General features: G+C 46.0%; 1 protein-coding gene and 1 long non-coding RNA gene across 2 annotated transcripts in view; both read left to right on the top strand.

Moving 5' to 3' along the window:
* Positions 1 to 5,100, top strand: part of LOC107978476 — a 54,617-nt gene extending 49,517 nt beyond the window's left edge. The window contains exon 2 of the long non-coding RNA XR_003486534.2: positions 5,052 to 5,100. This is a non-coding gene — a long non-coding RNA (uncharacterized LOC107978476). The remainder of the gene's footprint in view (positions 1 to 5,051) is intronic.
* Positions 5,101 to 5,548: 448 nt separating this feature from the next.
* Positions 5,549 to 17,629, top strand: part of LOC103160491 (40S ribosomal protein S18-like) — a 183,651-nt gene continuing 171,570 nt past the window's right edge. The window contains 1 exon segment of the mRNA XM_035446112.1: positions 5,549 to 16,063. The gene's annotated coding sequence lies outside the window, so the exon portion shown is untranslated.

A 17,629-nucleotide genomic window follows, 5' to 3' on the forward strand; every position in this document is an offset into this window, starting at 1 on the left:
GTGTCTGACTTTTAAGTCCCCACAGTACCTAAGCACTCTACCCAGCCTGTGGCCCCATCTCTGCAAAGATCACCATGGAAACTGAGGGACAAACTCTTACCTGCAACATACTTACAACTTCCTAGCTTTCTTCTTTCTTTTCTTTTCCTTTCCTTTTCTTTCTTTCCTTCCTTTTCTCCTTTTTCTCATAATTTCTGTACAAAGTTAAGCTTTTTGTGTTGTTGTTAAACTATTTTTTCATCCTGTTTTTGAGCTGCCCTTCTGTGGTTCCTACTTGTCTCAGTACAAGTCTTTTGTTATGTCTGGTACCTGTGCTCTGACACTTCAGTGTGACCAGACTAAAAGGTAGGTGGCTTTGTATCCACCCTCCTTCCTAGGCCGACAGCTGGCTGTGTAGAGCTGGTGACATGGTTCTGTTTCTATTGAAGGGAAATGTCAAGAGACCTCAGGGACCTGTATTCTCACTAGGTCTCTGTAGGCTGGGGAGAGGAGGTAGTTATGGGTGGCTTGGCTGGTTGAACAGTTTGATGTAGGAGGATTTCGGCCTTGTGGGTTTGAGAGCCCTCCAGCTAAGATCTGTACTGTTCAGGTGTGCAATATCAAAAGCAGGAGATAGAGGCTACAGTCTCCCCAAGCTTTGGATGCCCTTGGAGTTGCATCCTTTTCTTGCCCACTATGGGGAGCTCGGGAAAGGGCCATCCATGGAGTGGATTGAGTACAATTACTGAAATTAGACACCAACAGATGGCTAGGTGTGGCCAGTAGGGCCAGTGGAGGCTAAGCCCATGGCCCAGTGTCAAAGACTGTCACTGTGAACAAACCACCACTTGTCACTGACCGCTTTTGTATTTCTATTGGGGGAGGTGGGTTGTGAGGACAACCCCAGTTCCTGGGCTTTACCCCCAGAGTTTCCAAATTAGAAGACCCAGGGGGAAGTTTGCATATCTGATACATCCTCAGGTAATTCCATGTTGCTGTAGAGAGAATGGTCTGGTCTGGAGACCTGCATTGAAAACCACTTGTTGCCCAGGGCCAGGCTGACATGCCTGAAGGATCGTGGCTCTGGTTTGTTTCTGGTTAACACAGCTTTTCAAAGGCCTTTGTATTTCTCAGGACTGTACAGCAGGGCTTTCTATAATTTGGCCTCTCATAAAGCCAGTCAGGCTTTATCAATCTTCTAAAGCGTCCATGAGGTTTTACTCTTTGAAGATTAATTTTTATCTAGGAAAATGACGAAAGTAACCAAAGGGAAGTGTGTGGAAAGGTGAGACCAGAAGGTAACCTAGGGAGACAAGACCTTTATCTGTGGACCCATTTGTACCTTTGATATAAACCGAGGCAGTTCCTAGAGGTACCCAAGGATTACTAAAATGTGAACCAACTTGCAAGATCCTTGAGCCTCTGTATTTGAATTCCTTATCAGTATCTGGCCATCATAGGACACTCACAATGTGAGCACCAGGATGCTGGGTGGGAAGCTGGGCATGACTGTCAAGCTTCACCTGCTGGACTTTGGGATCCCGATGCTTTGGGGTCTGCATGTGGGTAAGAGATGGCCTTGGCACATCCTTCTGAGAAGACTGATGCCAAGCTTGAGTGAAAACACACATCAAAGACACTCCGGCAGATGGGATGCTGTACTCAGTGGTGGGTGAGAGGAGCCAGGGAATGCTGTACTCAGTGGTGGGTAAGAGAAGCTGAGCATGTTGGGACAGCTCTGGGAAGGACTCTGGCTCTGCTGTTGGGGCTGAAAGCCTCCACACAGTCACTTTCTGAGTCAGGCGTTGTTAAAAAATGATGCATGGAGCACTCTGTAGAAGCTTCTCAGGGGAGTCCCCCACCCCCAAAGGCTCTACATTTGCTCAGAGAAAATGGGTGTAGCTTTGGATACTGGACCCCGGTGAGAGACAAGACAAGGGTGTGTGCTGGGGGGCATCAAGGGTTTGCCTCATTCCCTGCATAGACACCTCTAGCCTGGACTGCATTTCTGGTCCCCAGTGAGCACTTGTCTTCAGTATGGTAGGTGTAGCCCCCAGGCTGTTCGTAATATCTTGGGGAAAATAAAGTTGTGTATTCAATATGTAGGGGGGTACTAATAGTGAATATTAAATATCCACAAGAACAGTGAAGCAGAAAGTAAAATGGTCCCATGTGTGACCAGGAACCCCTTCAGGCACATCCCAATTCTAGAGGGTCATGGGTAGTATCTACCCACGCTCAGTGTCCATTGGATTATAGATGCCATTCTGGAGATTTGCTGAGCATTAGGAACAAACTTCTTCTTTTTTTTTTCTTTCAGATTTTTTATTTGAATTAGAAACAAGATTGTTTTACATGACAATCCCAGTTCCCTTCTCCCTCCGTCCTCCCATACCACCCCCCACCCAACTAAAACCCTACCTGTCACATATCCTTTCTGCTCCCCCTGGATGGTGAGGCCTTCCATAGGGTGTCATCAGAGTCTATCATATGCTTTGGGATTAGGCCCACCCCCGTGTGTCTTGGCTCAGGGAGTATTCCTCTATGTGGAATGGGCTCCCAAAATCCACACCTATGCTAGGGATAAGTACTGAATTACTACAGGAGGTCCCGTAGATTTCCGAGGTTTTCTCAATAAAATCCAAGAAACAAACTTCTTATAGTACTGAAATGGACTTGCCTAGGCTTCTCCTATGATAACTAGATAGCCATCCAGGATGGGGTCTATAGGAGGAACTGGGTTCATCCATGCAAAAGTTCCCAGACCAGCTAATTCAGGCCCTGTACTGGGGAGCTGGAATTCAAGAAACTTCTCAGCTTTGGTCATTAGCCCATGGGAACTAGGTGGGAAAGACCCAAGTCCCAGTCCAGCTGTGCCTCTTCCAGTGTGACCTTGGGAAGGGTGTCCACTTCCTCCTTCTGTAGGCCTGGACTGCTTCGTCTGTAAGGCCCGGCCACCTCAGGCAATTTCTGTACCCACTTGGCTGAGTATGCCATATTGCAGCTGCTGGAATGCTACTGGGACCTGCATCCCGCTAAGAAGAGGCAGGCTGGGGAGGAGAGGGCAGTCAGTGGCCTCTGCTACATTGGTAGGACTAAAGCAGGCCAGTTTCTCCTTCCACCCATGTCAGCCACTGGTGCGTCACCCAGTTCCTGTTTCTCTTTGCCCACCCAGGAAGGCGCTGCAGATGAAATCCTGGGCCAGATGGCGGATACTGTGAGCCTGGTCAGAAAATGCTGGCTCACAGGACACAAAACGGGAAGCTGGTTTTCCCAAGAGATTTGCTGGGGAAATGGGGGCGGGTGCTGTTCCTCCTGACTGTGTAGGTGTCACACAACCAGGTTCTTCAGCTTCCAGAAACTTTCTCCCTGACACTGCCAATAGGGCCTCTGAAGGAAAGTAAAGACCCCAGATCACCACAGCTGCTAGTATCAAGAGCCTCGTGCCCCAGAGAAGCTTTGCTGTTAGTGACCTGCATGCAGCACAGAGAGGGTCCTTAGAAGAATTCCAGTCAGACCTCAATGGCTGGGCAATCTGCCCTCCACAGGACTTCCTAACTCCATGTAGCGGGAGTACACATGGTGGGAAACACACAATACACCAGCCTGGGCAACGTTCCGTATTTCCTACTTCCCACGTCCTTTGTACACCATGCATTGTGAAGGAATCTCATGGGGAATGATAGGGCTATTCCAAAAGTCATACACCCCTCCACTAATGGTGCGGAAAAGTGGGTTGTTAACGAAAGGCCCTGGGGAAGTGTGCAGGGTCCACTGGAGCTCAGGGTGAACCCAGGGTGCTATCTTAAATAGGCTGCCTGGGAGGGAGACAGCTGGGGACAGGGGGATGTCCCAGGAAACTTTGAGTGGTACTGCCTTCTCAGCTGTCAGGGGTGCTGTTCAGAATCACAGCTGGAAACAGTGGCCAGCTTAGATTTGACCTTCCTCCCATGGGAGTGTTGTCTCCAATCACCTCAACCATCTCGTGGAAAAACTGCTCCATCCCTGGTGTGTGTGAGTGTGTGTGTGTGTGTGTGTGTGTGTGTGTGTGTGTGTGTGTGTGTACGCAGCAGATTTGAGTGCAGAGCTAACTTTGTGAGATTTGAGTGCAGAGTGAACTTTGTGAGATTTGAGTGCAGAGCTAACTTTGTGAGATCTGAGTGCAGAGCTAACTTTGTGAGATTTGAGTGCAGAGCTAACTTTGTGAGATTTGAGTGCAGAGCTAACTTTGTGAGATTTGAGTAGAGCTAACTTTGTGGGCCTACAGCATGTCCTTTGGGGGCGTGGCACCATCTGCACCTCTATCTACTCTGCCTTTGGAAATACCCTTTCACTTGTTTGGGAGAGCTAGCTGAGAATGTGATCTGCAAGCAGGGTGCATCTTGGGAGGTTGACCACAGGGGCCTCAAGCAACAATGCAGTTATTAATAGAACTATGGTCTTTCTGGAACTTTTGTCAGCTTTGTACAATCCTTGCAACCTCTGCTTGATTGTGTGTGTGGGGAGAGGGGGTTGTCTCATTTTTTCCTTCCTTCCTATGGAGGCTACTGGGCACAAGTTCAAGTGAGCTCACAGCTGTGATCTTCAGAGTCTCAGAGGAGAGAGATGACTAGGGGCTTTGCACCTTCATGAATTGGAATTCCCAGTGACCTTAGTTGAGGTTGCTCTGGGTCCTTGGGGGTGGGAGCTCATGGCATCACCTGGGGTATCTCCTAAGTTCTATGTGAGTTTCCAGCAAAATCAACAAGGACACACAGAAATAGAGTCTCAAAGCTTACTGGGCATCAGACCCCATGGGGAAGTCACAACAGGGCGACTCTAAACAAGACAGTGGGATTCTAAAAACATTTGTCTTTCGGATCTCCCCTGAAAGGTTTTTAAAATGTTGCCACACCTCACCATCACCCTGCAATTTCGAATATCACTATGTGAATCGATGTGTTATTGATTTGACCCTCTGCTCACAGCGGCGCGTTTATGATCTGTCTCCCTTTTCGGTTTCCATGTACTAGAGTGACTGTCTCAGTGCGGTTGGCAGTGACCTATGTTTTTCTTGCATATTTTTGTTTCAGAATAACTGGGAGCTGAAACAGGAAGCCCCATGACACAGTTGATCGAAAATGACACAGACACAGAGAAATCAGGATGTCCTCCCAGCAGCACCTCTACCTGCTGCCTGCTGATGGCAGCTAGAAGGCAGGTGAAGGGTTTCCCTCTCTGGCAATGGATTCTAACTACTGAGGGTTCTGGTGGACCTCCTTGCTCACTGGTCACAGGCCTGCAGTATTATTGGTGATAGTCTTTGGTTGGTTTCCCACTTATCGGGCCCTCTCTCATGTCTTGATCTTTTCTTTATTAAAAGCAAAACTGAAGAAAATGGAATAGTCTGTTAATTAGCTATAGAGAAACACTAAGGATGCTAAGCTTGAACTTAAGGTAACCTTCTCCAAGGCTACTTGTCAAGATTGTTATAACCACATAGATCACCACAGCATCTTTAAAAAGTGTGCTGAGCTTGAATCTCTGACCTTAGCCATGTTTGTTCTGCTTTTGATTCTTGTTCTAGAAGATCTCTCTGGAGTCACTGTTGGCAGGCCCACAGATGAGAGCATTGGGATCTGTCCATGTTCATTCTGGTCACAGCTGATAACCGGCCTAGAAATCACCCTCAACTTTGAGCTGCAATGGGAAATTCCAACTCTCTCTGCCCCCGCCCCACATATACAGCACTGATTTGAAGATTCAATACATAATGATTTCTTATGGGGCCTACTGGATGCCTTGTTCTAGAGACAAGATGGGATAGCCTCTGCCCCTACCTCCCTGGCATGTGTAGTCTACTTACAAGTAAGCTTGGCTCAAGAAGTGAAAAACTATGTATCTCATGGATGTTTCATCCAGATGTCCTGATTTTCCAAATGCATTCTTCAAATCCTGTGACTGGCACTCCAATATCCTCTGAAATGGTTAAATGGCCAGTCATCCCTTTTACAGAGTCCTCATCTCATCCCCAACTGTAAGATGAATGCATTCATCATCCTGGGAATGTAGCCAAAGAGGCCATTTATAGCCACCTTCCAAGAGTCTATTAGTTTTCACTTGTAAGCTTAACAGAAATCCAAGAATAACTCAGTGGCTGTGCTCACTACTTTATACTCTCAACATCAGATTGCTAATTGGTCATGGGGCTCATCACAGAGGCCCTGTGTGAATGGCCCAGGGATATTATCCAGTTCTCACCCAAATGCTGAGACTCTGGGAAGCGTCCCTGAACACCAAGTCTTGAGAGACATCCTTACCCCTTCCATTTAGTGTCTACTATTTTCTGCATAGGGCTTAACTAGTATTAGAAGTGACCTTCGTTGTTTGTTTATTATCTGTGCATCTCGATGTCCTCTCTAGTTTCCTCTTTATAGAGGCAGATGTGCTGTCTTATCCCCAAGTCTGTCCATGGCATCAGGCACTTAGTACAGCAGACATGTGTTGCCTAAGTCCATCATCTCGTTGCTTCTCAGCAACAGGAAGATTTGTGTTCTAACCACGTGGTAAAGCTAAGCCTCCGTGTCTACAAATGGTTGCTGGAGCAGCAGGGTGAGGATTCAGCCCATCCTTCAACCCCCTGCTCAGCAGGAGAGGTGAGACACAAGCCCTCTACTGTCTTCATACCTGGATGCTCATCAGAACCAATCTTCTCCTTGCTTGTCTATCCTCAAGTCCAAGTTTGTTTAATTATATTCCTGGAAAATCAAAATAAGTCTCCAGTGGGGTGTCTGCAGCAGTAGCTTTCCCCAACAGAATGCCCTGAGACTTTATCTCCTGTGCTAGCTCCATTTGTCTGGGCTCTCAAAGAGAAGGGAGCAATGTGGAGGGGTCACACAGGGAACGGAGACAAAGCCCCAAGAAGTGAGTGATAAGAAGCTTAGACCCATGTTCATGTGCCTGCAGAGTTTCACACAGTCCTCTCTGGGCAGACCTCTAACCTGAAGCAGGGGCTCCCACTATCAGGCATGTCTCCCCAGATAGCCTTCCCTCTATATGTTCTCAAACAGAACACAGTCCACCCTCTGTTCATTGCCCACCTCTACTCAGTAGGATATTTATGGCCTCAACAAAAGAATGGGATTCACAGGCTTTGGAAGGACCAGAAATGATCTGTTCAGCATTCATGGGATAATTCACTCATAAGGATAATAAGAGAAAAAGCAAAAGAGAATTGACCATATAATTTTCGATGCTTTTAGGACAAAATTCTGACCCTCACCAGAGAGTAGAATTACTCATGAATAATATATGAAAAAAACAACCAAACCCCCAACATCTAGGATTCACCTGGACTTAAAGCATCAGAATTTGGAAAAAAGAAACACGAGGAACAAACACTGACATTTTGAAATTCTCCAAAGGCATTTAAATTTTTTTATTTTATTATTTTGTGTATGTAAGTTTTTGCCAATATATATATATATATATATATATATATATATATATATATATGTCTGTGTACCACATGGGTGCCTGATATCCAAAGAAATCAGAATCGTATGTTGGCTCCCTGGACTGGAGTTACAGACCGTTGTGACCCTCTGGTGGGGGCTGCGAATTGAACCTGGGTCCTCTGGAAGAGCAAGTACTCTTAACCACTGAGCAAACACTAGCATGTTTAATGCTAAGCCAAGACTGAACAACACTGATCTACCTTGTCTGTTACAGTATCCTTTAGCTGATGTGGCCACTGGACATTTAATAGAACAGAGGATATATATATTATTATAAATTGCATTATCAATTATAATATAAATACTGCACTATTTCTATTACAAATTAGTATAAGTGTATTATATACATTTGATATAACTGCTAAGAAAAGACTGAGTAACCCTGATCTGGAACCACCTTGTCTGTTACTATATCTTTCAGCCGAAGTGGCCCCTGAACCTTTAAGATAACTGAGGATCTGAGCTTTTAATTCCTTTTGACTTCAATTCATATAAGCTGAGTGTCTCCTGTGGCTGCAACTGTCATATTGAACAATTCAGAAGAGAATACATACATACATACATACATACATACATACATACATACATACTACATACATACATACATACATACATACATACATACCATGAAAAGGCAACGTCATGAGAAGCACAGGAGCTAGCTTGGCACACACGAGCAGGGAACCCTTAACTATAAAGGAAACTCTGGTGGATATGGGAAGAGTTTGAGCTCAGGTCGGGCTGGAGAGACCACCCAGTTTCCATTCCTAGGCCCCACACGGTGCTCACAACCTTCTGTAGCTCAGGGGATCTGACGCCCTCTTCTGGCTTCTGTGGGCATCGCGCTCACCTTATGCACATACATGCAGGCAAAACACTTATACACAGAAAATGTATTTAATTAAAAAAAAAAGTAATGGGCTCAGGGAGAGGGTTGAGACAGCTCTACCAGCATGGGTTAGAGATGAAGAGAGAGAGAGAGAGAGAGACGCCAAAGCTGAATCATTTTCTTCTTATCAGTCAGAGACTGTCAGATTTCTTTCTATTTTTTTTTTTTTTTTAGGTTGGAGGGAAAGCACCTTAGACAGAGAATAATACTATGTAGAATTTCAGAGCTTTCCCTTTTTAAGCACTTTATCATCTTGGGTTTTCTTCGCTCTCACACTGAGGCCCTCAGATCTGTAGGGGAGGGATTCAGAATGTCACTCGGCTGTCCCTAAAAGGAGTTCAGGCTTAAGGAAAGAATTAAAAGGTGAAGGTTTGATTTTTCACAACCTTGGCCACACTTAAATGCCTAGTGTCACAGCCTCGAGAACACGTTCAGAGAATTTTTTTTTAACCCCTACATAGGTTGTGTTTTTTTAATCAGCTTGCCCATGATGTTGCATTTCATCACTCTCTTCTCATCCTCAGCGTTTGAATTAGACGTTTTCTTCCTCAGAGCTTTGTGTGACCTGAAAGTTTGGCAAATATGTCTTCTGTGTCTCCTTACAAGTCATTTTAAAAAGTGGTAGGCGGTATAAAACACAGGCAAGAGCCATGCCAGTCTCATTGACGTCCATGCCTCTCAAGGGCATCCCTGGCATCCAACCTCAGGCTAATGCTGTCACCACTCACCCTCCCACTGGGTGGGGCGGCAGTCATTCCAGACCACACTTGACTGTGGAATCTGAGATCTCCTGAGTGGTGGTCTGGCCAACAGGTCAACAGGACTGACATGAGGTCATGAGTTGGCTTTCTCTGGGGATGTTTTGTATGGGCAATTGTGAATCCTAGCCTCACTGTCATCTAGGCCATCTTGAACAGTACATAGATAGGATAGGAGAAGAGCTTTTCAAATGCTTTACTGAAAGTAAGACACACTTTCTGGGCATTCCCCTAATCGCCTGTGCTGGTGCAGCTCGTCAAAACAGGAAATGAGGTTAGCATGGAATGACTTTCTCTCAGAGAACTTATGTTGCCTCCTAAAGACCACCAGGTTCTCCCCAAAAGCTTGTGGTCCAGTTTCACTCCTTCCCTGGGCTTTCCTAGAAATGGGAGAGTGTCTGGTTTTCTGTGAGCTTTTGGAACATAGGTTCCTTTGGGAAACACTTGTTCCCAGTCTTTCGACTCCTTCCTCTCCCTCCCAGATCAGTATCTCTGAAATGTTTGCAGCTTGGTGTGAAGCTAGATCTGCATATATGCCAACCACAGCAAGACTGTGGTTAAACCAAGGGTTCTGGGAACATCTGAGGCAGAAGGGTTCACATGTGGCATGGGCTTTAGACAGCTCCTTCCAAAGCGGGACTCTTTGATCCCATGTTTTCACAGAGATGCCAGGAAGAGAAAGCAAACCGGGGGTGGGGATGGAGTGAAAACATCCATGGAAGCAATCTCGTCTCCTCCCCTGCACCATAGGGGGCATTTTAAGGCAGAAGGAGCTAGGCTGACTGCTATCAAATGGAAGCCCACTGAGTTCTTGGATGAAGTTGTCAAGAGAGGTGAAAGTCTGACAATCTTGGTGGGATCTCTTGGTTGGTTATCTTTGCTGAAGCCTCTGGCAAATGGCTCTGGTTGAACTTTCTAGAACCACATATCTTTTCTTAATACTGAAATACTTTTAAGGTCAGTTTGCCTTTTCGCAGTTGAGGCAAAGTATGGCCTTGACTCACAATGACTAAGACAGACGGTAGTCTCCGAATACTAGATCTGATTTACCTCTTGGCATCCATCTGCCCACTGTCTGGGTTCTCACTTCTGTAATCATGGGTGTGTTTCTTTTTATACTTGACTTTGGATCTCAAAAGCTAGCCTGATTTCAAGGCTAGAATGGATCTCAGATGGTCATTCTTCTTAAGGCCAGGTCTAGCTCAGAGGCCCTGGGTGTGGAGTGTCTTTGTAGACGGGTTGTGAACAGTTGACTTTCTAGCAATCATCCCGGCTACCCAGGCTCTGGCTTTTCTGGTGGCTTCCAACATTAGTTGAGTCTCTTCATAAGCCCTGGAGGCAGCACTGCTATCTTCATTTAGGTTAACGAAAATGAGTTTTCGCAAGAATCAGTTCACCTCCTGTCACAAAGCTGGCGCATGATGGCCGTACCTTGGCTTGAAATCTAAAGTATCTGGGCTCAGTGTAGCTCTCTGCCATGCAGCCCTTCAAAAGCCCTGTGCATGGTCAACGCCCTGGAGATGTACTGCAAGTTCAATGACCTGTGCAGTTCTAGGCTCTGCTTGCTGTAGCCCTCTGCCTGAGTCAAAATGGTAGAGGCCCCAGCTTTGAGCACTGGCACCAGAATCAATCATTTCCACTGGCTCCCAGGGGACTTCAAGAGGGCAAAGTTCATGTCTGCTCTTGACTGTCAGTGCTGAGTCAATCAGTGATTCTGCAGGGTTCTAGGCTGAGTGGTGGAGTGGCCAGTCAGACAGAGGCTCCTGGGCTGAAGTCAGGCCTCTGCTGCTCAGCTGATTAGGTTGGGAAAAACTGGGAGAATCAGTGACAATACAGAGATAGGGATGGAGTGATAAATTATGAAAAAAGTTCCACACAAGTCACTGTTGTCTGAGGAGGGCAAACAAAAAACAAACCATCAGCAGTAACCACTGCTGTCATCCCTACATACCAACCACTATCTTGCCATTTTGGTCTTCTAGGCCTTTCTAGATGTTTGCAGTCCCCAACTTGATCAGGATGGCTTGCTGCTCATACCTATTAGAAATGACTATTCCTCAATTAGTCACTGCCCAGCCATTCATGCTAGAGAGGTTCTGGTCTGAGCAGGGCTAACCTGCTGCTATGCAAACCTTTCCTTAGGCTAGCTCAGGCTTCCCCAAGCTGGTTTCTTATTTCACCTACCAATTACTTTGCAAACAATAGCCCCTTAACACCACATTGTCCTTTTAAAAGGGAGCAGGCTACCCAGAAACTTACCTGCTGCCTGCAGGCTTGTCTCAGAAGAAGCAGAACTGACTTTGAGGCATGAGGATAAGTGTGAGCAACTAAGTATGCACGTACGTGTACGTGTGTACGTCTGTGTGTGTGTGTGTGTGTGTGTGTGTGTGTGTGTGTGTGTGTATGGTCATATGAGTATTGTGCATGTGTACATGTGACATAGGTTGTCATGCATATAATATGCTGCCTGTGTGTCTGGTGCTTGAGTGTCTACAGAATAGATGTCTATGGTGTGTGTATGTGTGGGTATCTCTGTGTGATACATATCTGCAGCATGTGTATGCTTGGGTATGTTTGCACACCCATGAATGTGTGATTGGGTTCATGGGTGGATGTGAGTGTAGACATCTGTGTATCTGTGGAGTGTGTGTGTGTGTGTGTGTGTGTGTGTGTGTGTGTGTGTGTGTGCCTAGATATGTGACACCTGTGTAATGTGGATGCAGGTATATGAAGTTCATGTGTGTGGTATCTGTGCACTGTGTATAAATGGATATGGCTTCTGTGGTACATGGTGTCTGTGGTAGGTATGAACACATCTGGTGGATAGGTACAATACAGCTGTGTGCATGTGTGATACGAATGTGTAGTAGTGGTGCCAGATCCTTGCTTTGCAAATCCACAAACTAGAGAAGCTATTGCCTAGCAACCACATTGGCATAGGAAGATCTCTGCTAATGTGTTATCTCTGAGCAAAACAACTGACATAAATGCAGAGGCTCACCATGCTGACCACCATACACATTATTGACTTTAACTCACCAAATTGTTTACTTTGAAAAATGGATATATAGAAAATAGTAACATGTGCCAGCAGTAAACTATTCTCCTGGAGTCTAAGGACCTTAGCTGTGATGTATAACATCACAAGGAAAAAGAGAGCACCACACTCTCAGAAGAAATAGTGGCCGAGTGAGAGAACAGGCAGACTGTGTCAGGGACAAGGACAGCTCCTGCTCTACAGAACCTTTTGCTTTAATGTAAATATTCTGAAGTCTTTCTTTTCCTGAACCTTTAAGCTGGCTGGTAAATAGGGCACATACAGTAAATGGATTGTTTTCTGAGAACTAACTTTTGAGGAAATAAGAAGGGGTAAAAAGCTTTTTGCGTGTAATGCTCAGTCTCTTGCATGGCTGAAAACCTTAGTATTCTTTTCAACCTTGCTTCAGAAGGCTCTGAGTCACCAAAACAAAAAAAAAAAGGCTTAATTTTAACTTATGGAAATTAAAATGTGAAAATATATCCATTTAAAGAGAGCAAAATCTACAAAGGGTGAGGCCATCTTATCGGCAGAAAGTCTCTGATAAAACAGGACAGAACAATATACAAACAAACAAACAAAAAAGAATCCAAGCTTCAACTTTGACCTCTTTTTCAAAAAATGAGTAGGAAGAAATGAGCAATGTAGGGGCTGGTTGTGAAGAACAGTAGGTGGGAACTTCGTTTCCATTGGTTCTGGTCCTACCATCACTGTCTGTCTTCAAGCCTCTCATAAATTCTGAGATTATGACAAAAGAAAAGAGCAGACTGTCAGACCCATTTTTAGTGTCAAAGGCATCACCATTCTCTCTCTAGGCAGGAGGCTGAAGGAGATGGCTGTGTGGAGCCATTCTGTAAGATTGTTTTGTGAGAACAGTAGGGTCTACCCAAAACTAGATTCCGCCACTAGCTTCCCCTGAGAAGGCTTTATATCTGCCATGGAATTTTACTGTTCCCTGAGTATATAGTTTCTTGATTTTCTAGATTCACAGAGGTGTTGTCCAAACACAAGATCCCTAATGTGCTTTGGAATTGTTGGTAGGGGAAAGAAGCTTTTGTAACCTGAGTCAAGGTAAAGTCTCATCCTCACTGTAGCAAATGAGGGTGAGTTCAAAGGTCACCAAGATGAACCGGGGCCTCACCCCATAATACCTGTGCCCCTTCGGCTAATTCTGGCAGAATCAGTTTTTCAAAGGATGTTCCTATTGGAAGGTAAACTGAGGGTATTGTGAATACATCTTTCAAGTCTTTGATGGAGGCAGAAGAGAAAAAGGAAGCAGAAAAGACGAAATGAGTCACGCTACCTTGTTTAAAGATGGATTGAACTAAACCACAAGTGTGTTAGAAACAGGCAGATTGCCAGAGTCTGTTGCTGATGCTCAATTTCATCTCCGTCCTCCTCCCATTTTCCCCTTTCTGAACAGATGAAAGATTCAGCTAAATCCCAAGTATGTGTGTGGCATTTTTATCTGATTGACCTCCTCCTCTAAATCCTATCTTATCTCTGCTTGTAAATTATTAGCATCCTCATTCCTGCTCTCCAGGTCCAGCCAGGAGCACAAAGCATATGAGTCTGCCCTGCAGGAAAACTAGCTACTGTGAGCTCTCTGATCTTCTATGAGCACTTGGAGAATAGGTCTGGGAGGACTCTGGTTTTGCTAGCAAACTGTTCTGCACACTTCAACAACCAGGCTCCCCACATAAAGAAGGTGAGAACGGCTGCAAATGGTGGGATTTTTGTTCATTTTCCTACTTGTGTCCTTTCTTGTTGACATAGAATATTAGTCAATGCAAAATTTCTGGACACTGGTAAGCTTGAGGATGCATTTGTAAGTCCGTGTTCATAAAACGCTTTTGTAATGGCTTGCAGGGGATGAGTTTGTTTAACAAGAAGGCTCAAAATGTTACGTTAATTTGAAACAGCTGGATGATTATCTCCACTACACCAGGCAACCAGAGGGGAAGGTAGCGGGGTGGGAAATCTTCCTCCTGCCTGGCTGTAGGGATGTCTGTAAGGGGTGGAGAGATGATCTGAAAGTGTTATAGGCGTCCACACTTCCCAGCTTCACATCCAAGCATAGTGACAGGAAAGCTCCTTGTGATGTGTCTTAGAGGCATCTTTTCCAGAAAGGACCTCACTCTGAAACCTATTTACTTGGATTGACAGGTGAGGCTATTGTGGGAAAGCTTGAAACATGGGATCCCTTGTGTTTTCTGAAGTCACCAGCAATCAGTGCTCAGAACTGAAACCACAAAGGACCTGAAAGCAAAACAAGGGCATTGGAGGCTTTGCTGAGGAATTCCCTGTGTCCCTTGTGGCATGGTGAGGTGACCAATGTTCCTGATTCACCATTAGTGTGCAGGTGGCACGTTATAGAGCTGCCTGGGCCGAGCAAGTGCTGCAGGCAGAGCTGGCTCCGATAAGGAAACCGCTCCCTGTGTGGTAGGTGGCCCATCACTTTCCCCTTCAGCTGGGCTCAGAACAAGGAAGATCAAATCCAGTGTGTGCTCTACACACTGAAAATCGGGAACTTGATCGCTCTGGGCTAACGATGTGTTTTAAAAGAAGTGGGGAGGAGAGGTGTTCTTTCCCTGAAAGTTCCCATCCACTGTTGAGTAAACACCATAAATCTACGGTGGGAGACAGGCTGCCTGCACTCAGGTTACCTCCTGCTACAATTTTAGCTTCAAGTTTTAATTCCCCGAACATGAACAACATTGTATTCCAGCACAGGTCTGATTAATGAGGCAAGTTCGCCAACTTTGGGGTCAAAGGGCAACTTCCCACCCCCTTCCCCTCTTTTCCCCCTGTGGCTCAGTAACCATTTCAGCAAATCCGCCCCCCCCCACACACATCCCCTCCCATTAAATATACAAGGCAACCAACTGCACTAGAAACTATAGGCCGTGGCAGATAAACCCCTTTGTCTCTGGGTAGAACTCACTGTTGACGAAAGCAGGACCGCTCAGGTTTGCCCTGGGGAATCCAAGATGTCCAGTTGTTAGCTCCAGCAGGGGTTGTGTTCACCTTGCCATTTGCCCAGGGGTCACTGAAAGTCTGTGGAATACAGACAGACCATCTGCTTCCCGGACCACTGTCACTGGTTTATGCACAGAGACCAGAAAGTCCTGTTTGCAGGTAAAGTGACCAATGCTGCAAATTTGAAACTAGCAGAAGGTCACGCTCTCTAGATGACCCAAATTTGTACCTAAGAAAAAGGGAGATTGTCTTATTAAAATAATGTCTATACTCTAAATATGATGGTGGGTGCCTAGGATAATTTTGGAGTGGGGGTGAGCGGCTGAGTATCTATCTACACATGCTAGGCACCCTCACAAGAATTGCCATGGTGCCCCTGGGAATGGTTTTCGGGGGCTCTAGAAAAGCCCCAAGTCACTGGTGAGTTGTCATTTGCTGGCAACAGCAGCCCTTTGTGGTGGGTGGCATTGTCTCCATGTTCTCCCTGTGAGCCAGCTGACACTAATGAAATGACAGGTGTTATAATGACTAACCTCCGTTGTCAATTTGACTGAATCTGGAATCAGGTAAAACCCAAGCCTTGGGACATTCCTGTGAGGAATTTTCTTACCAGATTATTTGAGGCAGGAAGACCCACCAAATCTGGGCCTCTGGTGGCAGGCCACATAAAAGGACATGGAAGAAGAAAACTTTGCTCTTTGCCTGCCTGGGCGAACTTCCTCTGGCAAGACTATTTATCCTGTTTCTACAGCATTTCTTCACCAATATTAGATCTGACTTTTTTGGGATTCCAATACAGACTGGAGACAGTGTCTCTCCAGGACTCCACATTGGGACAGTGAGACATCCAGCCTCGTGGACTGAACCTGATTCTTGGCTTTTCCAGTGTGAAAAAGCCATTGTTGGATTACCTGGACTGCATCCTGTAAGCAATCTAATAAATCCCATATATAGTCTTTCTTTTGGAGAACCCTGAATAACAGATCCACTTGCCCATGGATCTGAGCCCTGCTCTGGTTTTGAGTTCAGTATTAATATTCAATAGACTCACATCCACTGCCTAGTACTCATTCTCACACACGTGCACACACATGAACACACACACACACACACACACACACACACACACACACACACACCCTCGTCTACACTTGCATCAACAATGGATGTACCCTCAGTAGAACCTGGATTGTAGAGACTTAGGATATAAATTCCCCATGCTGTCAAGGCTTTATGGAATCAAACTTTCAAGTGAGTTTTGATTTTTCAGCGAAGTTTTGTTCAAAATGGCCAGCTGGTAATTATCTTAGATGCGTAGGCCCCATGGTCTGTTACAGCTGCTCTATCCAGAGGTGATGCACAGATGAGAGCCACTGTGTTCTAATAAAATGTTATATAAAAAAGTTGGGTAAGCTAGTCATTTGGGGCAGTCGGCAATAGTTTGAGACCCCATCATTTTCATCTCAAGACATCATTGAAAGTGATACCAGCACCCTAGCATTTTAGACATAGGGTCTGTCCAACCTACCAGAAGTGAGCTTGGGGAGAGGGTCCTTGCAGTCAGGCAAAAGTGTGGGGACAGTGTTGCCACTTACCCTTCAGGTATCCCAGGGCCCCCGCAGTCTACAGAGCCCAGTGATGTGAGAGCCGTGCCAGTGCCTTATGGACCTAGTCTGCTTCCTGGTCCCACCTCTACATGGCCCTTCCATGCAGCAAAGATGTCCAGCCACCTCTTACTGCAGTGAGCAGGCCAGGTAACAGGCCGGCAGGGGACAGTTGACAGTGCAGCCCTGACTCACTTACCACCCAAGACAACCCATCCAACCTCTCTGAGCCTCACTTTCCCCTTTAGTATATGGGGGGCACTTTGGATCTTGCCCTATGGAGATGTAGAGGAGAGGAAAAGAAAGGTCTGGACAACTCTAGCCACCAGGGAAGAGGCCTCCATGCTGAAATGCCAGGAAAGGCTTTTGCCACCTGTCCATGCCTGGGAACCAATGCCAGGCCATAGGGGAGCCTGGCTACTTAAAAGGGACCTTGGCTCACTTTGTGGTCAGCAGCCTAGCCTCTGGTTTAGGTTCTGGTACCTGAGGACCACGCTCGACTTCATTCGTATCCCTCATGCCAGGTGTGGTCCTTGGCTCTCCTGTGTAATTCAACACTCACACACAGCTTTACAAAAAGTTCCAGACTCCTCACTACTTAGAGATGGGGAAACTGAGGCACTGAATTTAAGAATGCCACACTACATGGAGGGAAGTTCTGGGATTAGAAGTACTGGGATTAGAAGCTGCCAGGTGAATGCCTGAGTTTTCCCTCCTAACCACTAGGACACAGCACATGCTAGGTCTTGATGGGTCTGTTGCTGGGCTGGACAGGGAAGGGCTCTAAGTGTGGAGGAGGCTGAGGTATGGCCAAGTTTCCTATAGGATATGCCTGTGCCTCCAGTAGCAGCTGCCCTGAGAATGACATACCCAAGTCATTGGTGCCT

Source organism: Cricetulus griseus, chromosome 6 (genome assembly GCF_003668045.3).
Source record: "Cricetulus griseus strain 17A/GY chromosome 6, alternate assembly CriGri-PICRH-1.0, whole genome shotgun sequence".
Classification (NCBI taxonomy): Eukaryota; Metazoa; Chordata; class Mammalia; order Rodentia; family Cricetidae; genus Cricetulus; species Cricetulus griseus.